The 21,286-nt window shown below is 41.5% G+C and overlaps 1 protein-coding gene and 2 long non-coding RNA genes across 3 annotated transcripts in view; 1 reads left to right on the top strand and 2 right to left on the bottom strand.

Annotated features, from left to right (window-relative positions):
• The window catches only part of LOC120435068 (NACHT, LRR and PYD domains-containing protein 12-like), a gene marked incomplete at its 5' end in the record, with an annotated part of 78,268 nt that overhangs the window by 22,612 nt on the left and 34,370 nt on the right, over positions 1-21,286 (bottom strand). The window lies entirely within an intron of this gene.
• On the bottom strand, positions 6,976-7,488 carry LOC120437905. The gene is made up of 2 exons (XR_005611491.1): positions 7,428-7,488; positions 6,976-7,343 (listed from the first exon to the last, which is right to left on the bottom strand). It is a non-coding gene; the product is annotated as an uncharacterized LOC120437905 (long non-coding RNA).
• Positions 12,210-13,175, top strand: LOC120437894. Its single transcript, XR_005611480.1, has 3 exons — positions 12,210-12,331; positions 12,554-12,645; positions 12,783-13,175. It is a non-coding gene; the product is annotated as an uncharacterized LOC120437894 (long non-coding RNA).

The raw sequence follows: 21,286 nt of genomic DNA, 5'->3' as shown, positions 1-21,286 counted from the left end.
CGATACCGATACTGGTATCGGGTATCGGGGCCGATACTGTAAAATGTGTGCGTACTCGTACTCGTAAAAGTTAACCGATACCATGAACCGATACTAATGTAGCCCGGATGGGAATACTCATAATTCCCATGGACTTAAACGCCACGGTAACATAAGGTGTTCACAGTTGATGTTATGTGATGTAACTCTACCCTAAATGTAATTTGCCCTGTAATATGTCACAAGGTAAATACAGGTAATTAGAGCAATCAAACTGTTATGTTAATCATAAAAGTATTATTTTATGGTATGTAACTCTGAAGGGAGTTAAAATATTTTTCAGAGTTCTAATTTTCTGGAGGCCCGTGAAGGTAGCATAAAACGGGACCTGTGTATTTGTTGCAATGGAGGAGGAGAAGAGAACGGCATGGAGAGATGCACGAGGTTAGCTGAACCAAAGTGAGAGACTCGGCTAGTTTTACTGAGGTTAACCAGCACAAAAGAGTGTGTGACTAGAAAGCTGACCGTGTGAGAGCTTCACAACAGAGTGTGGGTGAAGTGACTTTTTGTTTCAATGGTCGCACCACCGTGCTGTGTTTCCAGCTACGACCGCCGAGGCTAAAGGCTAGCCCGGACTGCTTGGCTTCGCCAAGGAGGCAGCCGCTATGGACTATCGGAGAGCTGGACAGTGACTGGCTAACGTGCTGTAGCAGAGACAGCATCGGGTCCGCAGGGAGTGGATTTAGTGTGGGACTGGTGAATGGCGACCTACCGAGCAACGGAACTGTAAGTCAGACTTTTGTGCTCTTACTGGGGAGAAGAGGATTTTTCTCCATCGTCCGGCGTGAGCAGCAAACAGGCCTGCAACAAGTGTGAATGTGAGCCTGTGGAGCCCATGTGTGAATATTGTGTGTTTAGTGGATTTATATAACGTGTTTTGGAGTGTATATTAGTGAGTCACTTACCAAAAGGTGATAACATAAGTTGGGTTGTTTAATATAATTTGAAAGGGAATTATTTCATTTATACAGTGTATTTCATTTGGTTAAGGAATTGGAATATCATTTGAGTTTAAAAAAGGGATGTGTTGTACAGTATTTGTCTCTGCCCTTAGGTTCAGTGAACGTTTCGTTTGGGTTAAAGAGTTGTCTGGGGTCGTTTCTTTACTACTGGTTAAGTTTAACTTGTGTGTGGTAGAAGTATCGGTTTTTGTACTCGGTATCGGCAAGTACTCAGATCCAAGTATCGGTATCGGATCGGTTTGAAAAAATTGGTATCGTTGCATCCCTACACAAGACTCTAGTAAAACTAAGGTCAGCTGTATATCAGGTTTAACACAGCAAACAGGTTTAACTAGTGATGTGTCCTGTGTGTCGAAGCGTCGAATCGTGTGTCGGGTAATCTCGGGGGCGTTTTTGTGAAGCGCGTGTCGAGGCTTGCTTTGATTACGTATGCAGTGACGTTCGAGGCCTCGCGGGCAGCACGTACCACGTGACTGATTCAGGGACTGGTTCACCGGTTCGCGCCAGATTCGAAATAAAATGGACAGCAAAACACAGCTGATTTCCCATCACACTGTGTTGTGGAATTGGATTACGTGCTTGAGCATTTCTTCTTCGATGGAACCAGCAAGGAAGATATTTTTTTTTTAATTTCATCTCTCCTAATAAAGTATGCACACAGTAATAAATATCACAAATGATAAGCACCATAATATAAATAAACAACACTACAGATCCTATAATCTGATTTCTGTCTTTTAGTTTATTAAAAAGTGAAGCGCCACACAGTTTGTGTGATTATCCAGATGTACATAAGCATGATTACACAGTTACTAGGGGTGGGTTTTGATTATCGATTAAAATCGATTCTAGCTTGGATAACGTGATATCGATTCATTAAAATCCTGAATCGATTTTTAATATAAATATTACTACATTTTAACAACCACCGAACAGCTAAAACAGTAAATGAGAGCAGGTACACCGATTGTGCACAAAGACGTAAACACGAAGCACGGACCCGCCGACGGATCAGAATCAGTGAGATGTCAGCTTTCTCACCCGACGGCACGGACACGGTCGGGGCTGAAAGCCGACAGCTCTCTGATTCTGATCAGTCGGCGGGTCCGCGCTTCATGTTTACGCCTTTTTTTGTGCTGATTCCGAAGCTGCAGATTTTATTTCTCTTCAAACAATATTGACCGAACCAGCAGCAAAAGGAGATCCAAACTAGCTTCACATAAACATCGTCATGAATTTCCTCTGACTTTTGCTGTTTTGCTTTCACGACGATAAAATTACACTTCATGCACAGCTCTCTCTCTCTCTCTCTCTCTCTCTCTCTCACACACACACACACACACACACACAGTATACTTCAAGAACAGTTTCCCGTTGTTTACAGCGCTGTCAGTCGCTGATTTTCCCCTTTTAAATACTTCCGAAAAGAAAACCTAATTTCTGCCGTTCAACTAAACAAATTTAAACTTTTTAACATTATGCAAAATTGCAAAACGCTTAGTTGTGTCTCTAATAAAACCTCTGTAATTTGCTCTGCTTCAATTCAGCAGCATCAGGTAATGTTAATGTGTTGATTAATGGTTTTCTTTCGTTTTTGATCTACTGCTGAATATTTTTATAAAATTGTTTTTCTGTTTTAGCCTCAGCTACGTTGACACAAAGGCATCTGCTGTGATGCTTACACATTAGATAAAGTCTCGAAAGTGTCAGCTTTCTTTTTATAGTTATAAAAATATGCAAATGTACTGATCTATGATCTGAATTATACTATTGAGTGACTGTCTGAGGCTAACAGTTACACAATCATACCAAAACTCTGTCCTGATCCACTTTGTCACACATACTGAGACAATATATTCGGGATAAATAACCATGAAAACAATTTATTTATTCAGTTTAGAGGTTTACACATCACATCACTATAATCACAGAGCCCGCTTCACTTGAATTGTCCACTTGGTGGCGCAGTAGAGCAAATGAATCATCACAATGCTTCGAACCATGAGTCGACCAATTGGATGGAAAGCTTCAGTTCATCACGAGGCTTCATCTCACCATCACTAGGTTTAACAAACAACATTCACAAGCAACGCAGACGAGGAGGGCACTGCATGTTCACTTCAGAGCAGCAGTTCCCCATAGTGTGAAGGCTCTTCAGCCTTTTATACTCCCAGATGCAGACAATCAGCCAGTCAATTGGTCTTGGAGTGGTCATGGGATCTCCAGGCAGCCAATCGTCCGCGAGGTCTGGCACACTGTGATCTGCATAAAAGAAGGCTGGCACAGGACTCCCAGCAGCCAATCACCCACAAGTCATGGCACACTTGGATTTGCATGAACACAAATAGGCAGTCTCACTCCCTCCGAGGCCCAGGGCCGTAACAATGATCAATAATACAAATGATACTCCAGAGTCCTTCCACTGTTATCCTGATCACTTTGTTGTGTTTTAAACTCTGTAAAAACACAAAGATCATATTTCCCTGAATGACTTTGATTCTAAAGTTAAAGCCGTTTCTCAATAAATGTACTTGTGATACGTCATCATTCACAGATCAAGCACCTTTCGGTTCAAAGTACGTATAAAGCCAAGTGTGTAAGTTCATCTCTGAATGTTTGTGATTCCTATGTTAAGCTTAACAACCGATATATGAAGCTCGGACGTCTGTGTGTTGTCGTTGCTGAGTCTGTTTGTTTGTTTTTTCAAAGTAAAACTGTGAAACACACTTTGTTTCATACTTGTGTTAAGTTTTGTATAGAAATGAAGCAAAATTCAGTGCCAGGTTAAATGTGATAGAAACAGCTCACACTGACATCCATCCTGATAAAAGATGAGTGCCGGAGAACTGTGTTTGCATTTATTTGCACTGCTTTCTACCCTTAATGTCTATTATTTTCAGCTTTACGTATAAAAGGGTCCTTTCTACAACCTGTTTTTTTTTGTTGTTGAATATTATTATTTTTTGCTGATATTGCACTTAATTCAGAACCAAGGAGTTTTTGAAATCTGTGTGTAATTGCATTTTAAATGACTTTTTGAATATTACTTTAAATACTTAGATTGAAAGATTTGCTAACAGTTTATATAAAAAGATCAGTGTTCCTGAAGTGAGCTATTTTGGGTGCAGTGTAGTTTTTGCATACAGGTAGAACAGAATAGCTTTAGTGCTTGTTTGTTTTTTTAAATTTGACTACAAAATGCAGCAAGATATGTTAAAAAAAGGCAGTTTTAGTTTTTTTTAGGTTTTTTTTTTTTAGCTTTAGTCATAAAATAGACTATATCAGATTCATATCCAAATTTATGATATCAATAGATAAAACAGTGGTGTGGTGCCATCTCTGCAAAGAACGTGAATGCTTGAGTATTGAGAGTATTTTTTGGTCCTGATCAGATTTTTAATCTCATCTCTCCACCTTGAACAATAATAACTGAGTGAAAACACTCTGATAGAAATCTGAGCTTATCTTTGATCCGCATTTGAATGTTGAGCAGCAAACAGAAGTCTAGTTCAGTCTCATTTGTACAGGTTACAAAGTAGAGCTGGGCGATAGAACGATAACGATATGTATTGCGAAATAACTTTTTCTCGATAGAAAAATTTAACTATTGCGATAGGCCTCATCTCTCTGTTGCTTTCTTAAAAAAAAGAAAAGAACAGCCAATCAAAATTAAGTAGCTTAGAGCCGAACCAATCACAGCCGCAGCGTCACGTCACGTGACTTGTTACGTACAGCACAAGTTCCAAGGCGCACATGTGTATTTGTTTGGGAAGCAGCTAGCCGCCGTGCCGCTCGGGTAATGGAGGAAACGAGTGTGCCGACTAGAGAAAAATCAACCGAGAGCGTGAGCGAAGGTTACCGAAGAAAAAACAGATGATGGTTCCAATGCCGGAGAGCTTGTCGAACGGAAGGGCCACAGAAGTTCCGTAGTGTGAAGGTATTTCGCTATTTCAAGTCTGACAAAAACAGAGTAGCGCGACTGTAAATTGTGCCGAAAGCAAGTCTGGAAATACAATAAAGCGGTGCATGCTCAATCTCTGACTGAAAGCGCTAATTAGTCATTCGGCTTTTGTCAGACTAAAGTAACTGTTAAAACTGTTTGAAAAGCTAAGCTATACAACAAGGAGAGATTGAGAATTTCCTTTTAGTTCTCAGTTTATTTGATATTGACAAAAGTTAGTCAATTTTGTCTGTTCTTCTGTAAAACGACCTAAGATTTATTTTTAGAATTAATATTTTGTTTCTAAGTGGAATTGACAATTTAGTTTTGTCTGTTTTGTTTGTTCTATTTTGAAACTTAAACGCTTTAGCGGCTGCCTTTTGTGTAGTTTGCAATATTTGCCTTTATTTATCTGAAACTGAAGTCTCATGTTCCTTAAGTACATCTACCCTGTTGAACTTATTATGGGAAATAAATATTTTAATCAAAACAAGCTGCTGATTATTTCACATTTTACTTGTGAGCAACGGCACATTTAAATCTTACAAATATAGTTATTTGGCTTATATCGTGATATATATCGTTATCGCCTGAAATGAGAAAAACATATCGTGATATGAAAAAATCTTATATCGCCCAGCTCTATTACAAAGGTTTCTAGAGTGTGATCAATGCTCCTGATCAGCTGATCCACACCCTCATTTCCTCCTGATCACATGATTGCAGCTCAGTGTATTCGGGCCTCAATGATGCAGCAGTGTCTCGTCTACAGTCAGTACAACACACAGCAGCAAAGCTCCTACACACACTGAGGACAGTGAACACATCACTACAGTCGTCACAGCAGCTTCACGTTCACTGCAGAATCCAGTTGAATCAACTCTCTACATGTTACAGCTGCACTTTATATCTCAGAGCATCTTCTAGCTGAGACCCTCAGACCAGAGAATAAATGACTGTTACAGGGTCAAAGGTCAGGATTCAAACACAGGACTGTGTTTCACTGTTTCAGCATCAACACTGTGGAACAAACTTGCTGTCACTGTGAGATCAGCACAGTCAGTAAGGTGAAGTAAACTCCTCTGGATGAATCCTGCACTCCTCCTGATCTGTCACAGTGATCCAGCTGTCTGCAGATTCATCACTGTGGTCGGCCTGCGGCCAGCAGCAGCTGGATCGCTGCTTCATGTTTGAAAGGAGCTTTCATTATTAGTCGCTTCATTATAGGAACAAGAAGCTCATCAGATCCTGTCTGTGTGACACTGAAGGTGAGATTAACAATGAAAGATGTGAGCGACTAACAGTGTGTTATCATTTATATAACGAATATAAATGGGGCGATTGTGGCTCAAGAGTTGGGAGTTCGCCTTGTAATCGGAAGGTTGCCGGTTCGAGCCCCGGCTCGGACAGTCTCGGTCGTTGTGTCCTTGGGCAAGACACTTCACCCGTTGCCTACTGGTGGTGGTCAGAGGGCCCGGTGGCGCCAGTGTCCGGCAGCCTCGCCTCTGTCAGTGCGCCCCAGGGTGGCTGTGGCTACAATGTAGCTTGCCATCACCAGTGTGTGAATGTGTGTGTGAATGGGTGAATGACTGGATATGTAAAGTGCTTTGGGGTCCTTAGGGACTAGTAAAGCGCTATATAAATACAGGCCATTTACCATTTTACCATATAGAAACTCACAGGAAAAGAGGAAACACACTCGTATAAATGTGTGAATGAGGCGAGTATCAAAGTGCTCAGAGGAGAAAAGCTCCATATAAGAACCATTGTTCCCAGTATTATTTCAAACTGTTCCAGCCTATGAAGCTGAACTCTGTGTAAACAGCTGACCTGTGTCATGTGACCAAGAACACAAACATGATCTACTGTCAGATCAGGACACGTCACAGTTACTGTGTTACTGTTTAACAGCACACTGCAACATTCACACGTTCATCTAACAAACTGGATCATTAACATTTTCACACACGTTTCACTTTGATTCACTACAGATTCAGCAGACAGAAAGAAGTTGATGAGGAAACAACAGTTCAGTTCATTTCTGTCCTGGTTCATGAACATGGCAGCACTGCTGAGGAGCAGGAAGTGGGGATCAGACTGAGTGAAGAGTTTCAGGACAGAGAGTTTGAGAACATCTCCCCTTCCTAAAAATAATCTCTGAGTATCTGCTGTGTTTGTGGAAACACTCCAACACACACCGCTGCACATATGAACATGTGTGTGAAACAGAGCTGACATTAAACATGATGGAGGATTTATTCACAAACACTGAGTCACAACAACATTTACACACACATTACCTCTCTGCAGGACCACACACGTCTGATTTAAAGTTAATATCACCACCTTTAGACCGGTCACTCTTAGAGGACACAGAGCTGGGTGGAGGTCCAGGCTGGTTCCTGTGAGTAATGATGGAGCAGTGATGTGAGTGCTGAGCTGTGACATGGAGAAGAGTCATGGACAGTTAGAGATGGTCATCTCACCTCTGAGCTTTGGTCTGGCTCTCATGTTCCCCACACAGAGTGCTTTTAGAGGAGGGACTCCTCCTCTCTGTCCTCACACTGATCCATGCTGCTCAATTCACATCAGCTCACACACACTTTCTACCTGCAGAGGAAACACAAATCATTCATGTGCACATCAACTGAAATCCTCCTTTCCATCATGTGTGCTGTCCAAATATCAGCTGCTTCTTTCCTGCTTCATCTCAGTGTCAGCTGAATGCAGTCAGACAGCAGTGTGAGGCAGAGGAAGCTGCCATCAGCTGCTCTACTATCAGTCCACTAGATGGAGCCATGAAGCACACACGATGCATTCACTGACACACACTGATTCACTGTGACTGGAAGCTTCAGTCAGTCCAACACGTGTGAACAACATTTTAAACATTTCAGCTGATCCATGATTCAAAGAGGATCAGCAGAGTTAAAGCCTCACACTAATTATTCCTGCTGAGTCTGCAGAGACCTGCACACACACTGATTTACTGCTAATGAGAAGCTTCTTCCATCCAGTAATTCATCATCCATCAGCTCTGCTGCTGCTCTCAATCCTGGACTCTGATTAAACACTAAGAACAGCTTTTTAACTCCTGTCTCTCTTAGCGTTAGCATGCTGTGTCACTAGCTTAGCGTCAGAGCTCTGCAGGTGTCTCTTGTGTAGATATTCCTAAAGGAGGTAAAGGGCTGTGACGTCATCACGTACGCTGCGTCCTCTGTGGACTCTGAGTGAACTCACAAAGTACAAACTATAAGTACACAAACACGAACGTAGCTCAGAGTGAGGACACACTCGGCCTCGTTGGTCCAGCTGTGAGTCCGTTACCGTGAACTATGGAGCGGCAGATTTGTGCTGAACTAAGCTGCACACAGCTGATGTTAGCCAGGAAAACAACAACATTGTTGTGTGAAGAAATCAAACATGAGCTGAACAAACAGTAAAGTTCCTAAAGACAAACTGTTAAAGGAGGAAACAAAGCAAACTTACAGTTTCTTCACACACCAACAACAAGCTCCACTCCACACCTGGACACTAAACACAGACACACAGGTGAGCTGCTTCCTGGAAGGAGGCGGGACTCACCCTGAAACTTAGCACAAGTGGGAGGGGCTCAGCTGTGTGTGTTGATGTGTTAACTTTAAAAATATGTTGTCTGACTGCTCAGACTGAGTCAGAGTAAAGTTCACATGCTGACGTGTGGAGACATGAAACCTTGTTGTAGCTGCAGGTGTGAAGACACTGATCCCAGATCAGCTCTGCTGTATTTGTAACATGAACGTTTCTGCTGCAAAGCTTCAAATGTTCAGCATGTTTCTCTGGCCGTTTCTCAATTCTCAATTCAGACAACAAAGTAAAGCTAGTTTTCGGCTACGAGTTCGACAAGGAACCCACTGTATTAGTCAGAGGTCCCTTTACTACGGTTCGGAGCTGCAGACATTCAGTAATAGTAATAAATCACAGCAATAGGACATTCACGTAGTTGTAAAAAGCATGATAATATATTCAGTAATCCAAAGTATTCAGAATACGTTACTCTCATTGAGTAAAGTAATGGAATACATTACAGAATATATTTTGGGGCATGTATTCAGTATTCTGTAATGGAATACAATTTAAAAGTAACCTTCCCAACACTGTGTATTTGTAACATGAACATTTCTGCTGCAAAGCTTCAAATGTTCAGCATGTTTCTCTGTTTCCAGTCTATAGATCCAGTCACACTTTCTACCTTCACCTGTGCAGTAAAGACTGAGAGCAGAGCTGAAACCAACCATCCAATCAGTGAACAGCATCAACACCTGAGCTTCATTCAGACTCTGTTATTGACAGTGATGGGAATAACGGCGTTACTTTTTTCAGTAACGAGTAGGGATGGGTATTGATAAGATTTTCACGATTCCGATTCCATTTTCGATTCTGTTTAACGATTCGATTCTTTATCGATTCTTGTTTTTAAAAAGGAGAACACTAAGGTCGATTAGCTTAGAACTGTTTTATATCTTCTCTTTCAACAAGATAGAAATTTAGGAGTAACATGGCCTTACAAACCCAACAGTGAGATCTTACGAGATCCACAGCCTACGGCTCTTCAATGGGGTGTCAGAGGGTCCCCGGGGAAAATTGTAAATGTAAAATAATAAAATAAATATTCTTCTGTAGCAATAACAAAGTATAACATAAATTATTCTGTAGCAATTACACAAGAATATCCAGTAATGTCCCTGCCTACAATTAAACACATTCACTTACCATCTGCTGTGGCAAATGGCTGCAAGGCTTTTAACACAAACTTAGTCACTGCTCGGTGACATTCGGGCCTGAAAAGAGACGCTACCGGTAGACTGCAGCGACAACTGCCAGCGAGCGCCAGCCAGACTCTGTCTGTCTCATCATGGTCACCTAAATGCACAGTAATGGCAGGTTTTGTAATAAAGCAGATCGCGCTAACATAATATGCACTGTTAGTTGATTATTTACCTGCCGCATTAACGGGAGATGACGTGCAAACGTTACCGCTGCTGCTGCTGGGTTGAGATTCACGAGTCCGGAGCGGAATTAAAGACATTCATTTAAGTTCATCGCGTGTTTTGTGAGCAAATGCTTTTGCATATTCGTAGTGTTTCCTCCCTTAATGAAATATCTACTTTGCAAGTATTGCAAGTTGCCCTGTTGTCATCCGTTCTCGTAAAGTATAAACAAACTTTTAAGCGTTTGAGCCGCTTAGGCGCCGTGTTTCCTGCCAGGTACGCTCCGACGCTCCGCAACGTGGTGACGTCATTCGGGGCGACTGGAATCGATAAGGGAATCGTTTGCAAAAATGGCAAACAATTCCAAGGAATTGAAACAGTGGGAACCGGTTCTCAACAAGAACCGGTTTTCGATATCCATCCCTAGTAACGAGTAATCTAACTAATTACTATTTCTATCGTAACAGTTACTAACAAGGAAACGTGGTCCGTTACTATTTTTCAACAAACAGCCGGTTGAAGCCGTGTTCAGCTTACCGCATCTTATATCAGCTGCAGGAAGTAGCTGTAAGTAATCTGGACGCTACAGCTTTAAGCAGCTCCCGTGGACGGTAATCACGATCACTGTCTAGCACAACACCTGAAGCTCAGGGGGCAAAACAACGGCATGAGTGTTTGATCCTTATCTGCAGCTGGACTTTAGTCTGAATTACACTGAAACAATTTCATTTACTTTTACTGTTTTTAAAGCTATTAGGCTGCTTTGTGGCTCACTTATACTAAACTAAGATACTTTTAGTGTGAATCATTTGCAGGAACACAGGCAGGATTTCAAGTGCAGAACTTTACAGTCTCTGTCTCAAAGTTGGTCTAAACATGCTAACAGCTCTTTGTTTTTTTCAGTTTTCACTGGTTTGATGTAATAAAAGAAATTTTAAAGAAGCAGACAATTGTTGTTATTTTAGTTCTATAATTTCATAAATCGTGGTGTGGATCTGAGTCAACATTCAACATAAATAAGATAATACAGCACGTTTGATGTTTGCCTTTTTATTTTCCCAGCAGTGCTCAGGTTGGTTCTCGGCTACATTTACATACAGATGTTTATGTGTTCAGCAGCTGGACTCATCTGAGGAAGGAACATTGGAAAGGTGCTCAGTGCACAACTGCATCACTAATTTTATGTAAGACCCTGTATTTTATTGTATTTATATATTTTTGGGAAGGATGAAAATATTTTCAGGAGGAAGTTTTTCCTTCTGTCCGACTGCAGTACACACAATACTGCGTCTCCCCCCATTATCACTGCCTCAGCCTGGTGATGAGCGCCCCCTGGTGTCACAGTGTTGATGACGTCATGCAAAGTGAAACATAAACCGTGTCTGTTAATAAAAAATCATGTGTCCATTCTCATGTTTGCATCATGTTTCTGTAAAGTCATCAGCTGTTTTCTGAACCTTCTTCATTTTTTGACTCGTTCCAGCAGCTGTGAGCTGTGATGGAGTCACAGCAGCTTCATCACTGATGTTCAGGTGAAGCTCAACTTAATAAACTGTAGAAATGATCAGGATGTGTTCAGGTTGGATGTGTAAAATAGTTGTGTGTGAGGTCACAGTGCTTCATATGTGTGTGTGGGCTGAAGCACACACGTGTGAGTCCTCAGAGGTTTCACACACATCACTGCACACATTTATAATCCTAGTTTAAGCTTGTGGATCATATCGGACACATCAGCAGCTCTTTGGAGACAAAGATTTGAGATTTAAGATGAGTCGTTGTTTTTCTATCCATGGCAGCTTCCACTGCTGAGGCTCGGAAACATGAAGAGGATAATTAAGAGGAAGCATCAGCTCTGTCTCATCTAACTACACAGTATTATAATCATGCACTTATGTCTCAAACTAAGACAAAATGAGACAAAACGAGTTATGTGAGTCTTTAGATTATCAGTAAATTCTGGTGACAGTTTGAGGCTCAGTGGAGCCATTTTTGGTTTGTGATGAGTGTTTTGTGATGGTCAGCTTCTGTTTTGTGAATCGCTCTTTGTAATTTAGAAGATCATGCAGAAATGTGCGCGCTCTTATCTGAGAGGACATGGAGAGAGTGTTGCAGACTCGAGGTGAGAAGATAAACCTCGGAGCTGGACGGCCTGCACGTTACATATGTGCATCTTTTCAGTGACATCAAGTGAACCCATAATAAGCATTTCTATGTCTTAGACACGTCCCACGAAGGCTGAAGATGCGATGATGAACACGGAAACTGGAACTAGTGTTCTAGTTTGTGTTCAACACGGACTCTTTAGTGCGCTGCACACTCGCTCTCTCAGCCCGCGGGTTTCGGAACAAGAAGAAAGGAGAAAAAAGAGCACGAGCGCATCATTAAAGCCGACTAACGTGAAAACACGTGACGACACGAAGGTAAGCGGTACGGTTTGGTGACGTCACAGTGAAATCCAGCGTCATGACTTTAACATTGAACAAATCCAGTCCGCACAGGCTCAGGGACAGACTTCATCCTTTTACTTTAACCATGAAACATGAAGCTGTCGCTCATAATGAGACAGGAGCTCAGCTTTCAGCGTCACAGCTGGAACAACATCAGCTGACATGAAAGAAACACAGACGTTTGTTCCCTGTTAGCAAAGATGAAGATGGAGAGCGTGAGGGAACTACAGAGAGGAGGAGGAGAGGACACGGGCTGTGAGGGACGCAGTGGAGCAGCCCTCAGACCTGTGTGTCTCACACTGTGATTACACTCCACACACTCAGTTTCAGTAACACTCATGAACAACAATGAAAAGATAAAGTAATAAGTTACTGTAGTTCTCAGTTACAGCCTCGTGTTTCCTCCACATTCGTCTCTTTTCAGACATCAGCAGGAGCGAGGACGACCCCCCCAGTCTGAGGACGTCCCCACCACATGAACGGGGGACAGGAGGCGGTGCTTCCAGCCCAGCTGGTAGGAAAGTCCTCCTTGGGTGGACTTCTCTGTAACTATGGACTCATGCATGCAGACGTTTCAGTCCACAGTGATGTCAGTCAGTGCTTTTTAAAGATGTGTGCAGGATGTGAAATCTTCACTTTGATTGTTAAATGTTCACTTTGTTTGTGCTTCAAATAAATTCACTTCATGGATGTAGAATTACAGGGATTATTTTACATAACCATCATCTTTATCATTGCATTAATTATCATTTCATCCAAGCATTTATTGAAGTTGCTGGCATTATGTTATAATTTGTATTACAGGGGTTATCATAATCACATATTAACATGTTTATTACAGGTGCAGTTAGAACCACTTAAATCGTTGAGTTAAATCTATAATCTTAAAAGCTTAGATGCTGAGTATATTGTTACAGTAAAATAGTAGCTGAGCGAAGGCCTGAATGTATTCAGCTTCTTGTTGCATTTGAGTTTGCCTAGCAACAGGTGACAGAAGGAGGACAAGTCCATGGGGACCTCAAAGGCCTGAGATCATATTTGGAAGAGGATGCCAGAAAGGGGAACTTCTGCGTCTGCATTTATCTCTTAAAATTGATCATTATCTGTAGAGGAGGCAAATAATGTTCTTAAGATGCAAATTATGTGCTTGTAAACGCATGAGGGGGCGTTATAATACCCTGATGTTATAAAAACAATCTGAAGTGTATTTTTGGGCGGGGATTTACAACTGATGTTTTGCAGTTTACATCTCCCCACGCTGCGTGTATTCATTAAAATCAATTGTTTGACCGACCTCTTCTGGACCATCATTGTTTTACTCTCGTCCTCAATTTCGGACCCGTAACATGGATGAAACAGTTTGTTTTGGTTCTGTGGCCCCATGAAACCCCCCCCTGAGCCCACCCTGGTCAACCTGCTGTCAAACTTCATCTATCAAATATTTTACATCAAAATGCTCCTTCCACTCATTTTCATGTCCTTTTCCTGCACACTGAAGTCTGAGGCACAGCTTAAACATGAATCTGTCAACACCTATAAACACACTCGAATCACTGCTTTTTCTCCTCATGCACATGAATCAGGGTCTGTCATTCAGCACAGAGACTTAAATACACGAGTACAAAACAAGCAAGCGCTCCTTCAAATCTGTGAGCGCACAGTAACAAAAACACATGTGAAAGATCATCAGTGTCTGAATCTTCACAGAAATGCAAAAATAAAAACGTAGAATAGAAAACAGCAGATTTTTAGTGACAGAAGTGAAGAAAATGCTGTTTTCATTTTGCTTGCAGCATCAGAAGAGTGTGACATGATGCACACGTGTAGAAACAGACACGTGTAGCTGTGCATGGACACATGATCCCATCTTTCTCATGCAAACACCTACAGAAGCTGTAAACAGGCAGAGAAGCTTTCCTGCACATGTTTGTGTTCTCAGCAGTGACGCTGCTCACAGCTGCTTCGTCCTCGTGGGTTTGGTGAGGCTGCAGGTCAGTAACCATGGTTACAGGTGACGCTCTGAAACTGATGGTCAAAGATGTCAGGTTATTAAGCTAAATGTCCATTTTAAAGTGGTCGTGTGTAGGATTGTGTTTCCTTCCTTTGTGCAGTTCTTACAGTAAACATGTTTGAATGTTTCCTGTTCCCCTGATGCTTCTTCCTGTTGGATAAAGTTGGTTTGAATAACATGTTCTTATAGGTTTCAATGAACTTCAAACTGTGATCCACTTACAAAACTGTCTCATCTTATTGGAACGATCCACATTTGCATCCATTCACGGTACATTTGACATCTGAACACGTTTGTACACATGATGAAAGCACAGATGGTGTTTGTGTGTCCTTCTTAAACTTAGTGTGAATGTTTCATCATGTAGAACTACTTAGAACAAAGTCTTTGGGAACATTTGGAGAACACGTTTAGGAAAGTAACATCCTGGTAGAACATTTTCTTAAAGCAAAGCAGAGCTGCAACATGACTGTGAGGATTCACAATAATAAAGTCACAATACTTTATTATTATGAAGACTAAAGTGCACCTTAATGCTGCCAATGAATACACATGTTCTTTGTGACAGCATGAGCACAGCTGACATGCACCACACTGACCCCACTCGCCCCATTTCTTCATCCACTTCTTGCTCTTGTGCTTGAAATGAGACGGAGACGCAGCAAAAAGTCAGAGGCTCTAAAATCCACAAAAGGGGCTCGTTAGATCAGGATATTGATGTGATCCATAGAAAACATGGATAATACACCACTTTATTTGAAGACATCTGTAGCACTGCCTCAGTTCTGGATGTTTCCACAGACTCCTCTGTGCACCTAAAGAAAAGGTCAAAGGTCAGCAGCACATGTAGTTGGGACAATTCTTCATTTACAAACAACAGTCGCACAAACTACACAATTATTTTCCTCCAATTAGGACTTTTCCTTGCAGAAATGGTCCTGTGTGATTTCTAGGCTGTGATATAAAAACTAGTTCCTAATGGCAGCGATTCACTCAGTAAACATGTGTTTCCTTCACCAACCTCACACACAGATCCAATAAGATCAGGAAGTGGGCAGTATAGTACAATATGTGTTATTTTGTACTGTGCTGCCCAAACTAAAGATCTGCTGAAGTGTTGGAAATGATTCAGATGTTTATTTTGGACGATACAGCAGAAGATCAGACATGAAAGTGGAGATAACACAGAAGACCTGCAGCAAAGGGTCAGAGGTCAGACTGGGCCACTGGATTCAACAATGAGCCAATGATCATCAAGTAGTGACTAAAGCAGAGCCCTGACGTTCTGACATTTATCACACAGTTAGAACAAATGTCTGCTGATGACTTCATCTCATGAAATGACTGATAGATGTCAATTCATTGATCAGCTGAGCTGCTGCTGCTGATCTTCATCGTGCACAGAAACATTCAGCTTGTTTCAATCAGTAAATAACTCCCACTACTCTCAGTTTGAACTGTTCCCACTCAAAATGCTGTCAGAACAATGATCATTGTAGAACTTCACAAACATCACGTGTTGTTTTCCACATGTAAGATCAGCAAACATACAGAAACTTCCTGTTGCCACACACGGCCTCTAAAATCTCTTCCACGCTTTCTGTCTGAAGTCCACTCTCTGTGTCGGATCCACAGGAAACAACAAGATCTTATTAACATGGTTTTCAATGTGTCTCCTTCCAAAAAGTCCAACCAATGAACAAATGTGTATATTTGTGGAGGCCGAACAAAAGCATGACACATTTGTCTGTTTCTATAAACTGGTGTCAAACACAAATATGAAGAGTTTCATTGACAGACTCCAAAATGCCCCCGCAGTGAATCACAGGGAAATCCTACAGTGTGCAGAGAATCTTAATGGCTCCAACATCAACACATCCACAATGTTGGATCCAGTTCTACCTCACAGAGTTACTAAGACACACCCTCTGCCAGCATTACAACAGCTCCACCTGCTTCACCTGCCTCCTCAGCCTCTGTACACCTGAAGAGAAAAGAAAGGCTCCAAAAGCTCAAATCTACAAAGGATTCATGAAGTTTCATCCAACAATAACATGTTTGCCTTCCACAGTGTGCTGTTAGACACCACTGTACCTCTGCCATTTCAAAAGAGCAGCTTGGGAACATTTTGGCTCCAAACACTTTGTGTTTAAGTTCCTAATCTTTGTTTTCTTTGTGAACAACATCTGGAGCTTTGTGACTCATAGAAACATCATTTTGTTCTTTAGATGACAGCAGATTGGGACTGAATAATCAATCACTATCAAACCAATAAAGATGCTGATTTTACAGGAACTTTGTTGGAGAAGCTGAAAGACATGAAACTGGTGGAGATCCCAAACCAGTTGATAGTGCTGATTATTCCAAATAAAGCTGTTTTCCATTTGAGATGAAATGACTTTCTGTCCTGATATATAATAAAGATGTTGGTTGTTTTTGAGCCCCGGTATTAAAAGTAGATCCAGTTTAAAGTCAGCTTGAGTTTGATGTCTTTATGTCAAAGCTGCTCATGATGTTGAGCTGCTGATGGAATAAAAACAGGTAAAAATCTGCCTCAATATAAAAGCATGTAGTCCAGACTTAAATGTAGCCTATTGTTAGCTGAGGTCCACACACAGTGTTTGACAGTGTAAACTGTGTGAAAGGGCTGCTGGTGGAGCTCACTAGGATGAGCAGGTGACCATGTGCCACGAGGTGGAGAGCAGCTGGCCTGGCTTTGATTCTGACCACGCCCCTTTCTCTCTCCCTCTGCTTTGCTGTCACTTATCTTCACTGCTCTGTCCAATAAAGCTGAAAAAGGCCCCAAATCAAAGAAATCTGCTGCAGCCTCTGAAATGTCTTCTGTTTCCTTCCCGACGGCTTTTTTCACCGTCAGCCCATCAGACAGTCCAGCAGCATTTATGATGATGTCATGATGTTGAAGAGACTGCTATGGTGGCCTCCCATGACCCCCAGCCTCATCTACACTGAGATGCAGACATTTGAAAAGCAGACAACTGAATAATAGTCCAACACAACAGTCTGTGTACAGACACACACTGAGCTTTCATAGAGTCAAAGGAGTCAATCAAACACAGCTAGTTGAGTCATTTCTTGTGTGAGTCTAAAGTGAATCTAGTATTTGAAAGTCCACTTCCTGTATTTGTTGTTGAAGACTTCTTCAGCTTCTTCTCAAGGACATCAGCTGCTTGTTTGGCAGCAGAGGCAGTTAAGAAGCTTCCTGAAAACACTGAACAGTGAGTTCACTGTGGCATATGACAAATTCAGCTTTCTATGTGCAAATGTGTCTGTGTCAACCTTTCAAATGCTGTTGAATCCAAAACATCAGCGGCTCCTTGGCTGCTCACTTCATGCACTTCTGTCTTTGTGACAGTCCAATGACATCACAGCTGTTTCCACCCCAGTGTCTCAGGACTGGACACCTTTAAACATGTGGAGGATCAAACAGCCGTCCAGCTAAACATACATGAAACTATCAAAGCTGACAATCATTCCAATAACATCTAATGGTACATATATATAGACACAGGACTACAAGGAAATGGCTCTCAGCATCTGGCTGTGGGAACAAATGAGTCCCTGTTTGTCTTCAAATTGTGTGCATGTTTTAGACGTGTGTCACATGTAGAAACACAAAAATCCCACAATGACACAAAGATGTGTTTGACACAACTGTGCAGCTGTAAGTTGTTTCTAATGATTCATTGAAGCTCTTCTAACATTCTGGAGACAATCAGTCCATGAATCTGTTCAACACCACAACAATTTGACTTCAATGTGAACGTTTGCCATTAAATAACCTTCTTCATCCAGCTGACAGCATCCTTCATCCTATGATATGAACAGTTCCTCCTGTTGATGACAAACCTCTGACATGATCTGCTTGAGGAGCTTTTTCATGTGAAGCTCTCTGAGCTCAGGGCTAAGTTGCTGTGTTTCATCTTTAAGAGCTGCTGCCTCCTCGCCGGACTTGTTCTTCTTCTCCTAATGACACCATTTCTGCTTCAGATCTTTCACTGGGCCTAAAACAGATGAAGAGTAGATCTACTGCTGTTCACTGTTTGTGTCAATATGGAGAAATATGAAAGACAAACACAGCACATACAGAGAAATGTAGACAGAATGTGCAGCCAGTGCAGTAAATGGTCTAAATATCAGCTCTTTAGAAAATGATCCTGATGAACATGAAACTAACATCCAATGAGAAACACAGCTTCCTTGTTTCATGTCCAATAACAATAAATGAAGAGCTAATAAAGAGCTATTCTATTGGAAAATGCTGAGATGATTATTAGACAGAACCCAGCGGCTCACCAAAAGCCTGCATTGAAAATCTATATGAAAGTAATCTATGCTCATATATGGCAAAATCCTTTAACTGTCACTGTGTTTTTCATCTGTGCTCTTGTTGGTTGGACAAGTTTGTAAATGACAAAGAGCTCAGTGGACTTTGCATCCATCAAATCCTGTTAGATGTTTGTTTTTCCTTCACAGCTTTGTGATGAAGGCTAAAGAACAGAGATATGAACTATTGCCAATATGAATCCTGATGCATGACGTGGGCACAGACCCACCAAAGCAACACTCAGCTCACCTCATTCCAGGCGCTTGTCTGCTGGAGACCATGAGCCTTGTTAGTCACACATTAGCACCGTGGTAGGAAACAGCCTCCATCATTTCATTAGATCTGAATTTGGACTGTTTCCCTCTGGATGAGAACCAAGTCTGTCAAATCTATTGATCCAACACAAACTATCAAACACATTGGCTCACAGTCAGATTGGCTTTGTATGGATGGTGTAACAGGGGCTGGGAAAGGATGCTGAAAGCTGAATATAATACAGAACAATAACAGGACATATAATCATGTAGAAACATGATCTTCAACAGGCACACTTCTATTATTCATGATCACAAAGAACTTGTGCAGCCCTGATATCAGCCCTAATATATGAGTGTGTTTGCCCAAAGATTGAAACAGCATCAACATGACAGCTGTAAGAAATCTTCTCTCAGCCTTGTTTGGCAGAAGATCCCTGCAACAAAGATTGTAGCTGAAAGATGACGTGTGTAAAGTTTGTCTTTGGGAGGGTTGAGGCTGTTTTTAGAGCTTTGATAGTTTCAATCCAGTTCTGAAAGACAGAAATAAAAACAACATCATTAAGATCAGATCATGGAGCTGTTTCCTGCCTTGTTTCTAGCTTCACATTACAAGACTTTACTACAATAAAGATGCTAACATGTATCTGTAGGAACAACATCATTGAATCTATAACAACTGGAGCCAAACCAGTGGCTCTGCTGGGATCACTGGTGAGCCAACACTTCCTTGTTGGATGCAGATTTCAGGGCTTCCTGTTGCTCCTCCATTATAACTGTTCTCTCTTCTCAACACATGATGACACAAAGGAATCAGCAGTGACGAAGATGATGCTGAAGCACACATTTCACACATATAACAGAGCAGTCCAGTTACACACACCTCTGCTTGACATTAGGCCTCAAACAAAGACACAAAACACTAACTTGACTCTAAATAGAAGAAACTGGCAGCTTTTTCTGTTCTGTGCTTATTTATATTTGACACACATGCTTCTCTTTGTGCAAACACACATCGCACTATAAGGGTAACCTAGCACACAATGATTGGACAGCACAGTGATGATGCTGGGAGATCCTATATGAAGCAACACAGAAACACTGAGAACTTTAAACATTGATTATATTGAGATAAGCAGCCGACCCAGTCTAGATAAAGGCGAGCAGCTGGGACCGCTGCTGCACCAAAAACAGGTTTCAGTGTTTCCATGTGTGTGTGTGTGATGTCTTTACTTATACTGGTCAATAGACTTTAGTCAGCACATTATTGAAAGGTGTTACACATGAAATAAAAACAGTGTTTCATCTTTATTCCTCTGAAGCAGCTGCATTATAACCAATCTGCTCCTTTGTGGCCTTTAAAACAGCTTAAATAACTGTTGTTATATTTGTTTCTGCTCCTCTTGGACAGACGACTCTTGAAAAGACATTTTTGAATTTCAATGTGACTTTAACTGGATAAATATGGGATATATAAACGTCCCTCTGCAACAAACTGATTCCAGCTTCTACCTCATGATAGGAATGTTTTTGTGGCTCAAGATGACCTGATATCTTTCATGATGGAGACATTTGACACGTGTTTCACATATTATAGACCAACAAGTTATTCATAGCAGTTTAAATACGGGGAGTCACTTTTGGGCCCAGCAGATAAAACAGAGCCAATATTTCCTTATTTGTTTAAGTGACGTGTGTCACAGATGTGACCTAGTAAAGTGTAACTGAACATTAGTAACGTTATTAACACTCTCAGCTCGTCCTTGTTCCAGACCTGAAGATCCTCTTCTTTCATTCAGCAGCAGCTTCAGGTCTCTGATGGTCCAGGCTTGTTGTTGGGAAACAGCCCTGCTGGGATGATGGTGTCCTCACAGAAACAGTCAGTGATGCTGTTGATCTCCATCACAGAGCACGTCCCAGTCTGCAGTCTCAGTCCTGCAGGGCCTCGCTGGCTTCCTGACTCCACCCAGTCAACAACAGGAAGTGTTTGCAGGAACAAACTGAGGCTGTGGTCAAACAGGAGTTTTTATCTCCTGGCTCTGACTCTCACTGCGGCCCCGCTGCTGTGTCAACATGTGTTTGTGCTAAACAATGATGGAAAGTGTTATAAATGACTTGTTGGCCTCTGATCTGTCACAAACAGCTGAAACGTGTCTCTCATGAGTCACATGAAGGTTTCTGACAGAAAGGACAAAAAAGTAGCTGCAGTCAGTTTGTGTCATTTTATATTTATTCATCTGGGAGAAAAATCTGAGGGACATTAAAATGTGTTTTTCACCAGAGACAAGAACATAAATATAACAGAACAGGTAAATGAA

This window comes from Oreochromis aureus, linkage group 3 (genome assembly GCF_013358895.1).
Source record: "Oreochromis aureus strain Israel breed Guangdong linkage group 3, ZZ_aureus, whole genome shotgun sequence".
NCBI classification, from domain to species: domain Eukaryota; kingdom Metazoa; phylum Chordata; class Actinopteri; order Cichliformes; family Cichlidae; genus Oreochromis; species Oreochromis aureus.
Note: the sequence above shows the minus strand (reverse complement) of the source record. Positions and strands in the feature narration are given on the sequence as shown.